Here is a 6,000-nt window from a genome sequence, read left to right as displayed (position 1 = left end):
TTCAAGGAGAAAATTGATAAATTGATTGGCCCCTTCACATCATCTAGTTCATCTCCCCCACTTCCGCTCTCTGCCCCACCTCAATTAAATACGACTCTGGAATCTTTCGAGACCACATCAGCTCTTGAGATAGAAAACATTCTCAAGAAAATGAAACCATCCTCTCATCCATTAGACACAATTCCAACTAACCTCTTCATCGCAATAAGGAACACCATATCAAAGCCAATTGCAGACATCATTAATTGTTCTCTTTCCCAAGGTCTAGTTCCTGACCAACTTAAACTAGCTATTCTCAAACCTTTACTAAAAAAAACGAATCTACCGACCACAGATCCAGCCAACTTCCTGCCAATAGCCAATCTGCCAATGATCACCAAACTTATGGAAAAGATAGTCAATAAACAGCTAGCCGAGTACCTGGAAGAAAACTATATTCTTGCACCATCCCAATACGGCTTTCGTAAATCATTAAGTACGGAATCCCTACTTATCTCTCTTACCGACACTATTCTAGCTAACATGGACAAAAAACAACCACATCTCTTGATACTTTTAGATCTCTCTGCGGCCTTTGACACTGTCAACCACTCATCTCTATTAACAGGTCTGGCAGACATAGGCATTAAGGGTACAGTTCTCAGCTGGTTCAAGTCCTTCCTGGCAAATAAACAATTTAAGGTAAAGATAAACAACAAAGAATCTCATCTGGTACCATCCAACCAGTGGGTCCCTCAAGGTTCCTCACTCTCCCCAACCCTTTTCAACATTTACCTCTTACCTCTCTGTCGACTACTTTCTAAACTAAATCTAACCCACTACCTCTACGCGGATGACATCCAAATACTCATCCCAATCACAGAATCTCTACACAAAACCCTGATTCATTGGAACAATTGCTTACAACAGATCAATCATCTTCTTGCTACCCTTAACCTCATTCTTAACAACAACAAAACCGAGATCCTAATCATCAATCAGGACATCAACAACAAGTTGCTAAACCCAGCTAACCCACTCACTGCAACTATTCCTTTATTAAATCACTCACCACATGTACGAGACCTAGGCGTCATTCTAGACGATCAGCTTAACCTTAAAAAATTTATAAGCACCACCAATAAAGACTGTTTCTACAAGCTACAAGTCCTGAGAAAGCTGAAACCTCTTCTTCATTTCAATTATTTCCGGTTGGTTCTTCAAGCCATTATACTATCAAAAATCGACTATTGCAATTCACTCCTCTTCGGCCTCCCAATCTTATCCATCAAACCCCTTCAAATGTTACAAAACTCTGCAGCTAGAATCCTTACAAATACGAATAAAAGAGATCACATCACCCCCATTCTCAAACTCCTCCATTGGCTTCCAATTAAGCAAAGGATTCTTTATAAAGTGCACACATTGATTCATAAATCAATTCACAATATCTCCCCAATTCACCTAAGCATCCAACTACATCCTCACTCTTCAGCTAGACCCATCAGAGGAGCATATAAAGGTACACTCCATGTACCCTCAACAAAATCCTCGCTTCAGAAACGTGCTATATCTACTGCTGGCCCCAGTCAATGGAACATGCTCCCGCCAGATATCCATCTACAGATCTGCCACTCCACATTCAAAAAGAAACTTAAAACCTGGCTCTTTAAACAAGCTTTTACAGGACCATAAGCACTTTTTTACCCTACAGCCAGTAAGAGTTCCTCACCATCGCATTCCCCAGGTTCTATACTTCTTCTCGACTCTTTATCCAATCTCTTGCTGCAGGACTCATGTGAAGGTGGGCTTTACTACACACCTACCTGACGGACCAGGCCCATACCACAGCCAATATTCTAGCATGCACCAGACAGATGCTGGAGGGCTGGCAACTACACCAGCGAGACAGGAATCCTCAGGCAGGGGTTTTTGTCACAGACAATGGTGCAAACATGGTTAAGGCAATAACCGAGCGGCGCTTTAAGAACATCTGATGTTTTGCACACATTCTGCACCTAGTAGTGAAGTCAGCTCTGGGGTTGGAGTCCAAGCACCATGAGAATGGATAGCTACAGGACTTAATACACAAGTGCAGGAACATAGCAGAGCACTTCCACAGAAGAGTGAAGGCGGGGCAGATTCTCCAACAAAAGCAGACTGATTTGGATATGACTCACAAGTGTCTCATTCAAGACATTGCCACCCAGTGGAATTCCACCTATATGATGCTGCAGAGGTTAGTGGAGCTGCAGACACACATTCATGAACTTTCTGGTTCAATGGACATAGGTGTGCATAATCCCCTAGGGCATCATGATTGGTTAGTCATGAGTCAGCTGGTAAAAATCCTGCAGCCCTTCAAGGATGCCACGAAGGAGCTGAGTTCCAGAAGTGCCACCTTGGCTGACATCAGCCCTATTGTTAATTTCCTGGATGAAAATTTGGAGGCCTTTAAACAGGAAGAGGGAATGACAGCTGAGGTGCTGCATTGTCTGGACGTTTTGCAGCAGCAGGTGCAAAAGAGATTAAGGCCTTTAACAGAAGAGCACATATACATGCTCGCCACAGTGTGTGATCCCCGTGTGAAAGGGAAACTCACCCTACAGTACGATTGTCTCCTATTGGTGAAGGACCTGCTGTTAGCAAAAGTCCGTGAACAGGAGTACCATAGGCAGAGACAGATTAGGCATGAAGCAGAGGAGGAAACAGCGGGCACTTCAGAAAGTTGTGCTAGCCCAAGCAGGAGCAGCACTCTGTCAGCGACAGCTAGTACCTCCTCCTCCTCCACTTCAGTATGCCAAAGGCATGTTGCCCATAAAGATTCATCTTTTGTGCTACGGGCTAGAGAGAAAGCAGCTGACATGAGTGACTCTGAGGCCAACCAAGCAAAGGAGACACCAACACAACTGTCAGGACCACAGTATCTCTCAGAGCCTACAGAGGACATGCAGACAGATCCACTGGCATATTGGACACACAAGTCCACTGTCTTGCCTCACCCAGCCAAAGTAGCTCAACGATATCTGTCATGTCCACAACCAGTGTGCCCAGTGAACGAGTATTTTCAATGACACATGAGACCTCACCCCTCAAGGCTGGCACCAGAGTTGATGGAAATGCTAGTGTTTTTGTAAATAAACCTGCCTTTGCTTGGTTTTCCAAATTTTCCCTGTGAATGGCAAGATGAATAAAATGCTGTGTCTGTCCGTCCACTGTCCAGGCCATATGTCCCTACAAGGGCCTGACCTGAAACCCTGTGCCTGTCCGTCCACTGTCCAGGCTATATGTCCCTACAAGGGCCTGACCTCAAAAGCTGTGCCGGTCTGAGTTTTGTTCTGGTATTTCTAATTTCAGTGCTGAAGTGCATAAGTACAGTTAATAGCTTCTGGGTATTCACAAATAATCTTCAGCTCAGTTCTTGCTTCACAAATGGCAGTCTCTAATAGAGATGTGAATCGTGTGATCGATCGTCTTAACGATCGATTTCGGCTGGGAGGGGGAGGGAATCGGATCGTCGCCGTTTGGGTTTTTTAAATATCGTGAAAATCGTGAAAATCGTGTAAATCGAAAACCGGCACACTAAAACATCCCTAAAACCCACCCCGACCCTTTAAAATAAATCCCCCACCCCAAATGCCTTAAATTACCTGGGGTCCAGTGGGGGGGAGGGCGGGAAAACTGGCACACTAGAACAACCCTAAAACCCACCCCGACCCTTTAAAATAAATCCCCCACCCTCCCGAACCCCCCCAAAATGCCTTAAATTACCTGGGGTCCAGAGGAAGGGTCCCGGTGTGATCTTTTACTCTCGGACCTCCGGTGCTTGTAGAAATGGCGCCGGCACTACCTTTGCCTTGTCATATGACAGGTCAAAGGTAGCGCCGGCGCCATTTTGTTTTTTGTCCCCCGAGGTCAGGAGCGTAGGAGATCGCTCCCGGACCCCCGTTGGACCCCCAGGAACTTTTGGCCAGCTTGGGGGGGCCTCCTGACCCCCACAAGACTTGCCAAAAGTCCAGCAGGGGTCCGGGAACGACTTCCTGCATGTGAATCGTTTTTCCGTACGGAAAAATGATTCGCGGCAGGAGATCGCTCCCAGACCCCCAGGACTTTTGGCCAGCTTGGGGGGGCCTCCTGACCCCCACAAGACTTGCCAAAAGTCCAGCGGGGGTCAGGAACGACCTCTTGCAGTCGAATCGTGTTGTCTACGGCCGGCGCCATTTTGCGCCGCCATTTTGCGCAAAATGGCGCCGGCCGTAGACAACACGATTCGACTGCAGAAGGTCGTTCCGGACCCCCGCTGGACTTTTGGCAAGTCTTGTGGGGGTCAGGAGGCCCCTCCAAGCTGGCCAAAAGTCCCTGGGGGTCCAGCGGGGGTCCGGGAGCGATCTCCTGCCGCGAATCGTTTTTCCATACGGAAAAACCAAAGGTAGCGCCGGTGCCATTTCTACAAGCACCGGAGGTCCGAGAGTAAAAGATAACACCGGGACCCTTCCTCTGGACCCCAGGTAATTTAAGGCATTTTGGGGGGGTTCGGGAGGGTGGGGGATTTATTTTAAAGGGTCAGGGCGGGTTTTAGGGTTGTTTAGTGGTTTTCCCGCCCTCCCCCTTCCCCCGATTTACGATTTTTTGACGATAAATCAGGGGAATTGTTATTGTATCGCGGCTCTAACGATTTTTGACGATTTAAAATATATCGGACGATATTTTAAATAGTCAAAAAATGATTCACATCCCTAGTCTCTAATGCTCTAAAAGCATCCTCTGTTGAATTACCTTTTAGAAATGAAAAAGATGCTAATTTATTCTGGCAGTGAACCAGTTCAAGAAGAAGTGACTGATCAAACCACAACATACCCGCACAAAGGAAATCCTCGAATGCTGTGCCTGTCCATCCAGGCCTTATATCCCTACAAGGGCTTGACCTGTATCCTCTAATGCTGTGCCTGTTAGTCCAGGCTTTACTTCCCTATGAGGGCCTGACCTCTATCCTCGAATGCTGTGCCTGCCCGTCCAGGCCTTATGTTCCTACAAGGGCTTGACCTGTATCCTCGAATGCTGTGCCTGTCCGTCTAGGCATTATGTACCTACAAGAGCTTGACCTGTATCCTCTAATACTATGCCTGTTCGTCCAGGATTTACGTTCCTATGAGGGCTTGACCTGTATCCTCTAATGATGTGCCTGTTTGTCCAGGCTTTATGTCCCTACGAGGGCTTGACCTGTATCCTCTAATGCTATGCCTGTTCGTCTAGGCTTTACGTTCCTACGAGGGCTTGACCTGTATCCTCTAATGATGTGCCTTTTCATCCAGGCTTTATGTTCCTATGAAGGCCTGACCTGTATCCTCGAATGCTGTGCCTGTCCATCTAGGCATCATGTCCCTACAAGGGCTTGACCTGTAACCTCGAATGCTGTGCCTGTCCGTCCAGGCTTTATGTCCCTATGAGAGTTTGATCTTGAATGCTGTACCTGTCCATCCAGGCTTTATGTCCCTAAAGGGGCTTGACCTTTATCCTCGATTGCTGTGCCTGTCCGTCCACATTTGGAATGTACTAACATAAAAAGCTGACTTAAGATGTTTGGAGCTTGCGTGTTTCATATGATCAATAGTTTTCATGACCTTCATAATATGGGGGCCATATTCCCTAAATCTTTCTTAGGTGCCAACATTAATGTTTCTTCTAGTACTATAGAAAAGGTGGTAGTTGCACTCTAGTTCATCCTCTGTCCCATAGTTTACAGAGGCACTGTAGTGTAGAAAATCAACATAGGTCGATATTGTAGATTTGGGCGGGAGATGACATCAGCGCTTCTTTTGGTCCTAATGGATGAATCCTCGTTGAAAAGGGAAACCTCAGTCTCCGGCAATTCAAAATACTAATCCTTCACAGCATGGATCCTTAAATAAAACAAACAATTTTCTTTTAGTTTCAGGGCAGAACAGAGAACCTCCTCCATTTTGCTCATGAAGTCATGATCTGTTTGCACATGCTTAAATCCTAACAATTTGTACCATTATA

Source organism: Rhinatrema bivittatum, chromosome 2 (genome assembly GCF_901001135.1).
Source record: "Rhinatrema bivittatum chromosome 2, aRhiBiv1.1, whole genome shotgun sequence".
NCBI lineage: Eukaryota > Metazoa > Chordata > Amphibia > Gymnophiona > Rhinatrematidae > Rhinatrema > Rhinatrema bivittatum.
The sequence above is the reverse complement of the archived record's forward strand: the minus strand, read 5'-3'. Positions refer to the sequence as shown.